Source organism: Pteropus vampyrus, unplaced genomic scaffold (genome assembly GCF_000151845.1).
Source record: "Pteropus vampyrus isolate Shadow unplaced genomic scaffold, Pvam_2.0 Scaffold210, whole genome shotgun sequence".
In the NCBI taxonomy this organism is placed as follows: domain Eukaryota; kingdom Metazoa; phylum Chordata; class Mammalia; order Chiroptera; family Pteropodidae; genus Pteropus; species Pteropus vampyrus.
The window spans coordinates 851,571-866,881 of record NW_011888991.1 but is presented as its reverse complement, the minus strand read 5'-3'; the positions used below and the strand labels follow the sequence as shown (position 1 = coordinate 866,881).

The window sequence follows — 15,311 nt, the reverse complement described above, 5'->3', positions numbered from 1 at the left end:
TAGGGGCTCTGTTCATCCCTCTGGTGACCAAATCAAAGTTGTGACAGAAACAAGGAGCAGCAGCAAGGAAAAATCACCCAGGATCTAGAGGAACAAGTCATACAACTAGGGAGAAGACCAAGAAAGCACCCTGCAACGGCAGAAGATAGGACAGGTTGAGGACACGGGGCTGCCTGATGTCAAGCGGCTGAGTGAGATGGAGGCTGTGGCAGTGGCAGACACCTCTTAAAAGGATCATGTCCATGAGTTGATTTTCGTGGTGATGGATCTGCTCACTCTGAGCAACAGTGCCCGTTGGGCTGTGCACAGAGGGCACCAGGGACTTACAGGGAGACATTGTCAGAGTGAGGGCCGAGGTGAGACTCACTCAGTACAGAAATGCCAGTGGTATCCATTGTTCCCTGTTGAGCCCCCCCATCCCCCCCAGTGTGAGGACACAGCACCACCATAGCTGTGACATCATCAAACTGGATAACAGAGGTCACTCTGCCCAGAGGATTCCCTGAAACCCCACCTCCCCCAACTCGCAGCTCCACCCAAACCACATCCAGGTGTATCCTCAGCGAGTCAGGTGCTCCTTGCTGAGCTGCACCTAGACTCACACTGGAGGCAGCTGGCCTCGGTTTCTGGTGTGGCTTTGCGAGGCAACTATAAGCACAGTATCTGTGGATTGCTTGCTGAATCTTGACCGGTGGCCCCGGAGGGGTAGAAGCTTAGGCTAAGTTTGGCCTGCAGTTGAAACCCTCTCAGGACTGTGCCACTGGACACCTACTTCACAAATCCACATTAATAAGACAAGGAGACTTAGGAGCTTTGCTTAGTACATAGAAACAGACTCAGAAAGGTAGCCAAAATGGGAAGACAAAGAAGCAGAAACCATATGAGAGAACAGAACAGAGATCCAGATATAATGGAGTCAAGTAATCTAACAGATGGAGAGTTCAAAACAGTGGTTATAAAGATGCTCAATGAACTTTTGGGAAGTGCAGATAAATTCCCTGAGAATTTCAACGAAGAAAAAAAACATAAAAATGGAAATGGAAATTATAAAAGGGAACCAGTTTGAAATGAAGAACATATTATCTGAGATAAGAAGTATATTAAATGGAATAAACAAGGAATAAACCAAGCTAATAAAGAAGAGGATCAAATGCCCTATCTAGAGGACAGGAAAGCCAATCAAGACACTCAATCAGAATGGCAAGAAAAAAAATGCTAAGACTGTAAAAATAATTTAAGGAGGATATGGGACACTATTAAGGCTCCAAATATTCTTCTGATAGACATAACTGAAGAAAATCAAGATGCTGAATAGCTGTTTGAAGAAATGATGATGGAAAACTTCCCTAACCTGGTGAAGGAAATGGACATAAAACCCCAGGAAGCTCAGAGAATTCCAAAAATCAGGGATCCAAAGAGGCCCACACCACGATGTAGCATAATTAAAATACCAAAGATTAAATACAAAGAAAGAATATTAAAAGCAGCAAGAGAAAAACAGATAGTTACTTATAAGGGAACACCCATAAGACTGGCAGCTGATTTCTCAAAAGAAACTGTGCAGGACAGAAGGGCTTGGCAAAAAAATATTCGATAGGATGAAGGCTCAGGATCTACAACCACGAATAATTTATCCAGCAAAGCTATCATTTAGAGTTGAAGGAGAGATAAAGAGCTTCTCAGACAAAAATAAGCTAAAGGAATTTATCACTACCTAGCCAGAATTACAGGAAATGTTGGAGGGACTTCTTTAAAAAGAAAAAACATGTATCAAAAACAGGGATAAAGAATGGTAACAACTACATTCCTATCAATAAGTACCTTAAATGGAAAAGAATTAAGTGCTCTAACCAAAAGATAAGAGTGGCTAAAAGGATAAGAAAATAAGACCCCTACATATGAAAAGGAAGGGGATGGAAAAAGATATTGCTTTGATGGACCTAGAAGGTATTTAAGTCTGACAGAGAAAGATAAACACTATATGATTTCACTCATATGCGGAATCTAAGGAATAAAAAGAACAAACTAATCAAAAACAGACTCATAAATATAGTGGACAATTTGGTGTCAAACAGAGGGGAGGAGGATTTGGGGGGCTGGGAGAATGGGGTGAAGGGCTAAAGAAGTACAAATTAGTAGCTGATAGATGGTCACGGGGATGGAGAGCACGGCATAGGGAATGCAGTTAGCATTAATACTTTGGCTAGGTGGAGGGTCGAGGGAGGGAGGGTGCAATTGGGGGGATCGTTTTATGAACTATATAGATGTCTAACCAATGTACTGTATACTTGAAACTAAATAAGAAAATAATAATAAAAAATAAAAAGGGAACTTTCAAAAAATTAGTTTAATCATAGACAGTCAAGAAAGGAGGGAAGGTGGGAAGAGGAACATATCAGAAGGGAGTACTGAGTATGGCACATTCTTAAGTTTCATAATTGGAATCCTCCTGTTTAAATGTGGGCCACTTCTGGGAAATTCTGCACCATGAAGATTTTGCTCAGTGTTAAAAAAAAATTCTGACAAAAACAATGAAGGGGACTGGAGGTAACAGGAGATGAAGCAGCTAACAAATCATGAAGTTGTATCTAATAAACAAGAGAGGTCAATCCAGCCACAATCCCAAAATTTATCGATATCCCATATCACAGAATTTTTATCATGGCACTTGCTGTTTATTTATTAGTAGGCAGCATGGCATAAAAGTCAATAATAACTCAGAGTACAAACTCAACTCCCCAACCCTGTGTTTAAATTTATCAATACTGCTAGGATTCTCTACATTTTAATATATTTTTTCCTGCAACAAGTTAAACAGGATCACAAAATCACATGATGTTCACGGGGACTCAATAAATATTTAATGCACACTTTCATTCTAGAGATGAGGAAACTCCAGCTAAAATTTAAAAAAAAATTGATTTGATCCATACTCAACTGAAAAATCTGTAGAGTTGTAATCAGAAATATCCACTTGTCATACCTCTTAATTTTGTGATTTATCTACTTCACCATCAATCACTAAATTTGATTTTTCAAATACAGAATATTTTGGCTTGGCTTCATAGGATAAGATTTTTTTAAAAAGCGGGTGAAGAAATAAATAATAGCAAAAATTAAGTATGCGTTTTTTGTTTTTGTTTTTAGGCGAGGCAACCCTTGGGTGAGCTCACAGATTGCAAGGACCTTGTCAGCTTATAATCGCTTTTTTTTTTTTTTTTTATGCCTACAGCACCTGGTCTTCCTAGGTGGTTTCCCATCCAAATACTAACCAGGTCCGGCCCTGCTTAGCTTCCGAAATAAGACGGGATTGGGCTTGTTCAGGGTGGCATGGCCGTAGACTGAGAATTTTTGTTTTTAACCAGATTTATTCACATTATTATTTTAGGCTCAGAGCAATAGATTAATGCCACATTTAAATGGAAAGCTTATTTATTTTGTATTTTTTAAATCTTTAGATTCTGCATGTGTCATGAAAAATGTAAGCAAGTTTTACAATAGTAAGCTGTATAAAATTAATTTCTATTCTGTGTCAAAAAGCTCCATGGTAGGCAATTAATGCATAAAACACCAGTGACTGCTGCCCTAAGGGCTGCATTGCCAGATGAAATTAAAGACCTGAAATACCATCATTATCTCGGCCTTTATTTTTTATTTGTGCGGTCTAGGAAATATATAATCTTAAATTGAATATTTGCCTAGTCAACAAGTTAAGGAAGTCTTCTGGTTTTTGCCTCCTTTAAATCTAGAACAAAGTATCTGGCTATGAATATTAATAGGTTACTCATATACTAGGATATTACTGCTTACTGTCTTCACTTCATGGCACACTTATAAAATGATATTTATATGCCACATTATAGGAAACTGGAGGGGATCTAAATGGAGCTTGGTAAAAATTATATATCCTTCTTTTATTCAACAATAACAAAAATTAAATCAAACAACTCTAAGATAAAAATAAAAAATAAAAACTATAATGAAAATATTTGATGTTAAATAATTTATATAAAATTTTCAGATAATAATTTTCATGTTTTTTAAAGAGAAATCTGTGCTTACTTCTACAAACCTAAGTTTTTCTACCAGATCTTATACTTTCAGTGGTAACTACAATTCTAACTAGATATTTTAATATTATTTTCCAATTTTTGGTAGTCATATTTGACAAGAAATGTTTAATCATTTTTACAACCATTCAAAAATTTATGAGTCAATTTTTTAAAAAAATTTTGTTTTTTTTTTGTTTTCCCTTGAAAAAAAATATTGACATATCTTCTGACAATGTTTATGAAATTCAATCCAAGTTTGTTGTTGCTTTTGCAAGTACATCACAATGATGATGGTGGAAGGCTGTGTTAGAGCCCCCACATCTACAAGGCAGTCATATCATCTTTATGTGAAGACGGAGATATGGAGCAACTACCTAAAGCCAGGCTGACAAGTGCTCTCTGAACTCCCACCCTTGGCCTGCTATACCTATGCCCTGAAATATGAGTTTTTCTAGTGATCCCAGCAACTCCTTAGTCATTATGGGTGTTGGTGTATACTCTGCAGCTGGTTGTAGCAGAAGTTAATGCCCAGCTGGTTGAATGTTGAACAAATTGTGGTGGACCCATGAGTGTGTTGTTTTTCATTGTATCTGCCTTCTGTGACCACTTTTTAACCCTCTATCAGACTCCATCTTGGGTGACCTTCCTAGGAGATCCCATAAGGGCTCCTCATGGCTGAATGTGAATTGCTTCAGGGTGCTGGGTAACCCAGGCTTCACCTGGCAGCCCCAAGTATTGAGAAGATCATTATCTCATGTCCCACTTATAGATTCACAACTCTGTATAAGCAGACTGGTTGGAACCCTCTACTTTAGATATGTGACTAAAGAAAGGCTTGAAGAAATTTGAAAGTAATACCAAAATGGTAAACTTCTCTATTTTACACTTTCTTTATCTAGACTGAAACTGCAGCCTCACAGGGGATGAAAACAGACTTTTCATACTGAAAACAACACATTTATTCTTTGTCTTTCATTTGAAACAATCACCAGGAAGGTAACACACTTTGGACAAAATGGAGCAATTCAAGTTAGGTGATTGCTTTGCCTAAGCCAGAAAGCTTTATGGAGAGAAATTGAGAAAAAAGAGCAAAATAGACAAGCTTTTTCTTTCTTTCTTTTTAACCTCTAATCATTTGAATTATTTCTATTATTTGAATGATTTTGAAATGATTTAGACACATCCACATTTAAATATAAGCTCAAGAAGGCATTCTAAAGTCAAATGGGAAGTAAGTTGAGTGGTCTTGATATGAAACTGACATTTTTATTCTCTGTATACACCAGGCTCTTCATTCATTTATTCACACTTGTATTCATGTATTCATCATTTATGTAGTCATATATTCATGAAGTATTTGTTAATGTGGACTCTATACTTGGTATTGACCTAGATGCTGGACTAGAAAGGTGAAAAAGGCATTATCAATCATCACTTTGGAGGCTCTCCCAGTCTTGTAGAGAGTCAGTCGTGGAGATTCACATAATTGTCATAAAATTGGAAAAGTACCGTTGTAATCACATGAGCAGACTATCAGAAGAGAATTATCTCATTCAGTATTGTTGTGTATTTGGACATTTACCTGTCCAAGATGTAAATCCGTCTAACAGAAGTTGTGCTTTTAAGAGCATAATTCTTGTCTTCATCACTCTTATTTTATGTTTGTTGCATCAGATGCTTTGCACACAAGTCATTGTAGTTATTTCTATTGAATATGTTTTCAGCTATTTCTTACATTGCCTCCTTAACTTCTCCTTCTCCAAAAGTATGGATTTTGTTTTTGTAAAATGGTAATAGTACCGCAATTACCATCAGTGAGATTGTGAGGTTTAATAGAAATAATGCATTTTAAGGCCTGATTTTTAACAGCTTTTTGAGATATACTTCATATAACAAAATAAATTGCACATAATTAAAATAAATAATAGGATACATTTTAACTTATGTGTAAGTCTGTGAAAACTGCTATCACAATATTCAACACCCACAAAAGTTTTCTCATGCATTTTTTTTGTTATTATAAATTTGTATTTTCTAAAATGTTTTAAAGATGGTCAGTATTTGGCTTCTTTCACTTACTGTAATTGAGATTCATCCATGTTATTGCATGTATCAGTAGTTTATTTCTTTTAACTGCTAAGTATTATTCCACTGTATGGATCCACCTCTTTGTTTATTCATTAACTTGTTGATGGAAATTTGGGTTATTTCCAGTTATTTCAGTTATCAAAACTAAAGCTGCTACAAACATTTATATACAAGTCTTTGGGTGTAGTTACCTAGGAGAGGAATGGTTGATCATGTAGTAGGGGTATGCTTAACTTTTTAAGAAACTGTCAAACTATTTTCAAAATGGTAGTGCCATTTTATATTTTCAACAACAGTGTAGGAGAGTTCCAATTCCTCTACATTTCCACCAAACTTTGTCTAGTTGGTCTTTTCAATTTTTAGCCATCCTAATATATACGTAGTGGATAGTTCACTGTGGTTTTGATTTGTACCTCCCTATTGACTAATGATTTTGATTATATCTTTAGATTTCTTTTTGCCATCTTAACTTCTTTCTTGGTAAAGTGTTTAAATCTTTGTTCATTTTTTAAGTTGTTTTCTTATTCTCGAATTTTTGAAAATACTTCATATATTCTAGAGACAAATTCTTTATCAGATATATGCTTTGCAGATATTTTTTCCAGTCTTTGGCTTATCTTTTTTTAATCTTTTAGGAGAATATTTCAAAAAGCGGAAACTTTTATTTTTATAAAGTCCAATTTGTTATTTTTTTCTTTTATAGATCATGTCTTTGGTGTTGTGTCTAAAAATCTTTACCTAAACCGAAGTCCCAAAATTTTCTCTATGGTTTAATGTAAGTGTTTTATAGTTTTGTGATTTTTCATTAGATCAGTAGTGTATCTTGAGTTAATTTTTACATTAGTGTGAGGGATGGATTAAAGTTCATCATTTTGCATATGAAAATCCAATTTTCCTAGCAACATTTTGAAAAGATTTTCTTTTCTCAGTTGAATTGCTTTTGTCAAAAATCTGCTGCCATATATGTGTGGGTCAATTTATAGACTCTCTACTCTAGTTCATTGGTACAATTGTTTATTTTTATTGCAATACCATACTCTATCAATTACTGTCACTTTATAACAAATATTGAATTCAGGTAATGAAAATTGACTTTGTTCTTTAAGATTGTTTTTGTTTGCTTATTCTGAGTATTATGCATATCCACATGAATTTTAGAAACAGCTTGTCAGTTTTGACAAAATCGCCTGCTGTGCTTTGTTTGGGATCACATTGGATTTATTGATCAATTTGGGAAGAATTGACTTCTTAACAATATTGAGCTTACTGATCAATGAAAAAAATATCTATTTAGATCTTTTTTTAATTCTTTTATTGATGTTTTGCATCCTTTAACATACAGGTCTTGCACACATTTTGTTAGATTCACCCCTAAATATTTAAAAAAATTTTGAGGCTATATGAAATAGTATTTTTTAAATATTTCAACTCTTTGCTTCTAGTATGTAGGAACTCATTTAATTTTTTAGCTTTATTGCACCAATTAGCCTCTCTAATGCAGTATTGAATAGAAGTGACAAAGGAAGAGATCCATTTCTTTTTCCTGATTTTTGGAGAAAATAGAAAGGCTTTCATCATTAAATATGATATAACTGTAAGTTTTTCGTAGATTTCTATTATCAGGTTGAGGAAGTTCCCTCTTAATTCTAATTTTCTGAGAACTTTTACGAGGAAAGGGTGTTGGTTTTATTAATTAATTTTACTGCATTTATTGAAATGAAGCCATTTGGCTTGGAGTTTTTATTGTGAGATTTTTTTCCTCCACAAATTTGACTTCTTTAAAAGTTATAAACCCGCTCAGATTTTCTATTTCTTGAGTGAGCATTGGTAATTTGTGCCTTTCATCTAAGATATCAATTTATTGATAAAATGTACTCATAATATTGCTTTATTATCCTTTTAATATCTGTAGAATTTGTAGTTATGTTACCTCGCTCATTTCTGATATTGGTAATTTGTATCTTCTTTTTCTTCTTGATCAGTCTGACTAGAAGCTTATCAATTTTATTGATTTTTCAAAATTTAATTTTTGGTCCAATGGATTTTATGTATTATTTTTTTCTGTATTATTGATTTCACTCTGACATTTGGTGTTTTTTCTTCAACTTACCTTAGGTATACTTTTTCTAGTCTTCTTTTTCTAGTCTCTTAATGTGGAACCTGAGGTCATTGACTTGAGATAATTCTTCCAGTACAGGTGCTTAGTGCTACAAATTTTCTCTTAAGTTCTGCTTTAGTAGCAGTCCACAAATACTTATGGATTGTGTTTCCATTGACATTTTGGTCAAAATAGTTTTTAATTTCCCTTTTGTTTTCTTCTTTGACTCATGGGTTATTTAGAAGTGTGTTCAAGTTTACAAATATTTGGTCTTTTTTTTTTTTTTTTAGAAAACTTTCTGTTACTATAAAACTTAAATCCTTTTAAACTTCTTGAGGCTTGTTTTATGGCCCACTATTGTTGGGTGAAGAATTCTATAAATATGAATTAGGTCAAATTAGTCGATAGTTTTGTAAAAGTCATACATCCTTATTGATTTTTTTCTATCTACTTATTCTTTTTATTATTTTGTTTCATGTATTTTGTAGCTCTTTTGTATTGTTTTATTTTTTTATCTAGATATTTAGGACTATTATGTCCTCTTGAGAAACTGATCCTTTATCATTATGAAATGATCTTTTTTTATCCCTGGTAATATTCTGTGCTCTGAAATCTACTTTAGCTGATCTTACTATAACACCATAGCTTTCTTTATTAATGATTATTAATATCATTAGGTTTAAGTCTGTCACCTTGCCAGGTGTTTTCTATTGCTCCAACTTGTTCTATATCTTAGATTTCAAATATTCTTGAGCTTTGTTCTGGGATGAAGTTTTGTTAAATGAAACGGTTTTATTTTTTCTGGTCTTGCTTTTAAGAGTTCTTAGGAATAACCAGTCACATACAGTGTAGAGCTAATTATTCCATACAACTGAGGCAAGATATTCCAAATTCTTTCCCCAAGATCCCATGAATTAAGTGGTTTTCTAGTCTGAGTAGTGGGAATTGGCACTATTTCAGGCTCTGTGTGCACGAGGCTCTATTACCTGTAAACCTTTTGAACTGTTTTCTTTCCTGCTTTCTGATGATTTCTTTACAGATGTGTTCTAATCTGTACTCTGCTAGGCCCCTTTGCAGATCTCTGGAGTTCTTCGTACAGCTCACCCATTTGATTTTCTGTCCTATTACCTCTATGGGCTTTATCTCTCCAGGCTCTCAGCTCTGTCTCCTCACCTCAAGGAGTCTGCTAAGCTCCACCTTTTTTCAGTGCAGTAAGCTGGGGCAATCACAGGGCTCAACACATTTGTTTCCTATCTCTTGGAGACCTCTGAGCTTCATTGGCTGATAGCCAGTTTCTTGAAAATTTGCTTCACATGTCTTGCTTTTCTTTTTTTCTTTCTCTTTTGTTCTTTCTCTTTCTTTTCTGTCTCTTTTTTCTTTTCTTTCTTTCCTTCCTTCCCTCCCTCCCTCCTTCCCTTTCTCTCTTTCTTCCTTTCTCCCTCTCTCTCTCTCTCTGTCTCTCTCTCTCTCTCTCTCCCTTCCTCCCTCCCACCCTCCCTTCCTTCCTTCCTTTTTCTTTTTTTTTTTTTTGGTTCTTTCTCTTTTAAATGTTTCAGATAGGGTTAATCCAGTCCCCACTCCATACTACATCTTCGCTAGAATCGGGAGTATGTGAGCATACAAAATTGAATTAATGGTACCATATGGCTCTCCTTCCTCTATTACTTTATCACCAATATTCTCATGGTTAAAACAAAGTCTCACGGTTCCCTGTGGATTTCCCAAGTGTAGTCATGATGCAAAATTTCAATGACAATGGATAATTGACTGCACTATACAACATCTGTTCTTAATGAAATAAAGAAGATTCACATGTCTACACTACGTTAGTGAGGGTAATACAAGCTGGCATAACAACAAATCTTTATTTGTTAGTGACTTCACATAAGAAAACAAAGGTTTATTTCTTATTCACATAGTAAACCAACATGGTGTTTCTGATTTGTTGAGGGCTTTTCTCCATGAAATGAATTAGAGACATGGACTTCTTCTACATCCTGACTCTGCCATTTCCTAAGGCCTCAAAACCATTAGAATATAGCTGTAAAACAGGGGAGAAGAAAGTATAAAAGGCTCTGTTCTTAATCACCTCAACTCAGAAGTGACATTCGTTTCCTCTGCTCACCTTTCACTGGCAAGATCTCGATGCAGGAGGTTCTGGGACATGCAGTCCTGGCAAGCCAGCATCTAGCAACAGCTTTACACAGTGGAAGGCAAGCAAGCTCTTTGCCGAATTGCTTATCATCTTTTGACAAACATAAAGAATGTTGCAATATTTTACCTTCTTCTGAAGTGTTTGCTTCTTTTTTTCCCATCCCTCCAACTCTGATCATGGGCAGCAGCCTAAATATTTCTTCCATGTTTCATCCATTCACATTGTCAAGGGAGCCTTCTTCTTTTGCACAACAAGCACCGCATATTGGGTTTCTTCTTATAGTACATTTCCCACATTTGGATCAAAACCATGCATTACATATCACTAGGTGACTGCTGAATAATCTCAAAACTGTGGTATTCCTGTAAAAGGAAGAGATGATTCGCTTTCAAGGCATTTGGGGGCCAGAATTGTTCTATTTCCTACTCTTAACCTACTGCTTCCCTACTCCTAATCAGGTAGACTGAAACCTGTTACAGTTCTTTGGGCTTTGTAGACCATTCCCTTGATTCACATAAAGAAATCATAGACTGAATAGTCTGGTTGTGAGGATTAAATGAGATATTTTATGTAAAGTGCTAAGCATGGTCTCAAGCACATATAAAAAGTAATTCATAATTGAGACTTGTGATTATTAATTAAAGATAGGATATTAATCAAAAAGCAAAGTGTCCTTCTTGTGGAAGGTGACCATATACTGAAAAATTGAAACCTGTATTATTTGCTGCAACTAACTTCTAATAAGGTTTCAACTTGTGCTTGCTATCTGATTCCTCAAGAGAATGGGTTTTCTCTTTCACCTTATCACTTATATATGCCCTGAATGAAATCTGAATTCATATAACTCAATTCACTTTTAGGATTTCACCACTCTGTAAGAGACAGCAAAATATACTAATAGCGTTGGTTCTAAACTCGGAGTTCAAATTCTAGCTCTGTTACTTACCACCTGCTTACCACTTGTGTGACCTTGAGCAACCAGTTTCTGGCCTGTGAATTTTGCCAGTGATATTTCTTCATAGGGACATTATGATGGGAATGACTCATGAATATAATACACTTAGCAAAGAAGGTGGCATACAATAAGTGCCTAATCCATGTTATTATAATCACTACAATTATAAAGAAGAAGCAGCACAGTGTAATAGAATATCTGGATTGGCATTGGATAACTTAAATTCATGTCCATATTTTTTTTGCTTTTAATCTTGCGGAACCTCGGTCTCCTCATCTATAAAGTGAGGCTAATAATATTCTCCTCACAGGGTTGCTATAGTGATTATAAGGTATGTGAACATACAAAGAACCTTGTCTTGAACCCATAAAATGCTAAACACATATTAAAATTATTTCCTTTTATTGACAGTATCTGTGGCCCTAGGCTAATTGATATTCTTAATATAAATTATGCCTTCTAATTGATCTATTATAGTTAATATTAAAAAAATTTCAAGCTACTATAAATAATAGTATAATATTATTATTTAAGAATAGGATGACATCCTTTTTTTTTGAAAGATTTGGCCATTGGGATTACGGAGGAAGATCATCACTATATTTTTACGATGACATTTCTGAAACACATGGTATGATGTGGATCGCTTTTAATTACAAAGTAGGGAAATATTAATATCTATTATTTTATAAGCCCTACTCAGGTTAATTTTAAGATCATTAGGAAAGATTAATTTCATTTAGAAATTTAGTACCCTGCTACAAGATCTCTCACTACAAAAGTGCATAAAAATAAATTTAGAAACAGATCAAACTAGCCTATGCCATTTAACACCTTATCTTCAGGAAGGCCAAATATGAGGTCCATGGTCAAAAAGGCTGTAATATGTAAATAATGTCTGCAATGAGTGTTGGTGCGAGGAGGTGAGAGTGTGTGCTACCAGTTAACTCTCCTTCTGTTTTGAGGGTTTTCTAACTCAGATGAGATCATCACATCATTACAGAGAAGCCCTGCTGCTCTCAGATATTTTTCTCTGAGACTTTGGAAGAACTCAGGCACCATAAGAATTTTTTTTTTTTTTTTTTTTTTTTTTTACAGGGAGGAAAACCTGAGAGCTTTCTCTAGCATTTCTCTCATACACTTTCTCCTTTTTTTTTCTGTGGATGTTCTATTTTAGATCGCTTCCCCAATTCTAAGAATCTTTCATGGGTAACCTCATAGCTAGCCTCTTCTGTGTAGAATTACCTGTTCAGTACTGCTCACATAGATCTCTCTTTTCTCTGAACCCCCTGAAACAATGTTCATATTTTTTTGATTGAGTGTTAAATCACAGAATTTCTTTAATATATTTAAGTATGTTACTATGTCTTCTTTAAGCAGCATAGAGGGCAGAGATCACTATTTGAAAGGAGAGGCTAATTCTTGAAAGCAGACATTGATTATATCTTAAATTACAATTTGCAATCCTGTGGTACTGAACACATTGGCTAAATAAATATAAATTCAATTAAAATGACAGGCAATGCCGATTTACAAAAATGCTTTTGAGAATAACATCATTAAACTGAATATCTAAATATCTGAATATCTAAAAATAGCTAGATAAGCATTTAACCATCTTTTTACATGTATAGATAAAGTGTCGGGATTTGCCCTCTAGATTTTTATTTTCCATAGTTGATCATTTCAGGTGGCTTAAATGACCCTAAGAACATCTTTTTAATATAACCTTTGGACCCTAGAGTTACATTTTGAGACTGCCACCCTGTGCAACCCTAAAATTTTTCATGAAGGTTCATTCTTATTTTTATTTTACGAGCTATTTTCATTTAGTTAAAATGAATCTCCTGGGACTGAGATCTTTCCATTCTCGATTGGCGTCTAACCTGCTAGCTTGCTGAGGGCAGTGGGCTCAGAATCTAGCTGGATGCAAGTGGAAGCCCAATGTGATGTGTGACATTGCTTCATTCCAAATGGGTGTTCCTTAAGGCTGCATCTAACATATAAACACACAAAATTCTCTCTCTAATTCCCATCACCAATCATAAAATAAACGTAAACATTGTTCTTTGGTGTCCCTTAGGACATCTCAAATATAATGTTTTTAAATTGTATTGCACCTTTATGAAGATTTTTTTTACTGGTTTCTGAGTGTGTCTCAAGTTAAAGCATTGTTTCCAGCCTATTTCATGCCCACTCCTGTTTACCCCTTCCATCTCCCACTTGCATACCAGAGCACAGTAAGTGGACACCTTTCCTCATAGTCACCATTGATTTGTCCCCTATTGCCCTGTCCTCTGGGGGCCTGAGTTGACAGGAAAGGAGATTTATTCCAGATGTTTACCAGCACAAGTGAGACTATCAATGCTTCATTCAGTCATTCAGTATGCTGGAGGAAGCACGGTGAACAGAGGGGCATAATCTCTCTGCAGCTGACAATCTAAAGAGGTAGAGAGACATTAGGCAAACATTAGTGCTAAAACACAATTGGATGTATTTTACAAATGTAGTGTGTAGGTTGTTGTGATGGGACATAGAAAAAGAAGAGTTCATCTGCTTTGGGAGCAAGTGATCAAGGGTTAACTTTTTAAATAACTTTATTGAGGTATAATTTATATACAATGCATAAAATATGTTGAATTGTGAAACTAAAAATAATACAATATTTTATGTTGGCCATATTTTAATAAAAATCTTTAAAAGTAAAAAGTATATTGAATTATATTAGTTCTGACATATATATACACCCATGAATCTATCATCACAATCAAAATATCTTATGTTATCACCCTCAACATTTTCTCATGCCCCTTTGCACTCTCTCCTTCTCTCTCTATCTTACTAGATATTAGATTACATTTTCTAGAATTTTATAAAAATAGAAGCATGATTTTTTTTTTGACAGGATGACTGGTTTATTTTACTCAGTGTAATGATTTTGAGATTCAGCCATGTTGTTGCATGTATCAATAGTTTGCTCTATATGTTTATTTATTTACTTATTTATTTTTTGTTGAGTAGTATTCTACTGTAAGAATGTACCACAATTTTTTTTTCTGTTTACCTGCCAGTGGGCATGTGGGTTTTTTCCAGTCTTGTTTATTATATATAAAACTGCTATGAATACTTGTTGTCTATAAGTCTTTGTGTGGACATTATACTTTCATTTACCCTGGGTAATTCCCTAGAAGTGTAATTGCTGGGACAAAATCAGGACCTGTGACTGATGCAGGAGAACAGAATAAGAAATTGGAGCCCACAAGAAAATTAATTTTTGAAGGAGGAGAGTTGGGATATGTGTTGGTCTCTTCCTAAATGGCTAATTCAAAATTACCTCAAATTTGCCCAGTTTGAGTCTCAGATCTTGATCTTTTCTTTCAAATATGGTCCCCTGTTAATATTCCTTAGTTCAGTAAATGGTATCATCATTTGCATGGTTGGCAAAACTTAAAGCCAGCCTTGATCCTTGCCCCTCTTTCACTCTCTGTTCTATTGGTCTTCAAGTCCTACAGTTTTCCCTTGTGAAAATCTCTACCTATACCACGTATAGGTCACTGTGACCTGTCCCCTGGACCACTGCTCCTCTATTTCTTGACTTGAACCCTTTATCCATTATCTGCAGTTAAGACAAAATGACCTTCAAAAACGTAAACCTGAGTATATCACTCCATGGATTAAACCTTTCATTCCCCATCCTCAATAGTGAAACAAAGCACCAAATCTTACCATGGTTTGCAGTCTGCCTACCAATGTCTCTGTTTAATGCACACTCTCATGTTATGACTCCATATTTTTTTATCCTCCTATTCCATTTATATTTTATCTATAATGAGCTTTTACTGAGGTCATCAAATTTTTGAAATTCTTTCTCGTATCTGGACCTTTGAACTTTCAAAGTCCCTGTTTCTCTCCCCATTTATTTATCTAACTCTTAATTAACCAACTTAAATATTATTTCCCCCA

At 35.0% G+C, this 15,311-nt stretch overlaps 1 protein-coding gene and 1 pseudogene across 2 annotated transcripts in view; one reads left to right on the top strand and one right to left on the bottom strand.

Annotated features, from left to right (window-relative positions):
* The window catches only part of GRM7 (glutamate metabotropic receptor 7), an 827,189-nt gene that overhangs the window by 77,998 nt on the left and 733,880 nt on the right, over positions 1 to 15,311 (top strand). The window lies entirely within an intron of this gene.
* LOC111747100 lies at positions 3,224 to 3,342 on the bottom strand (annotated as a pseudogene).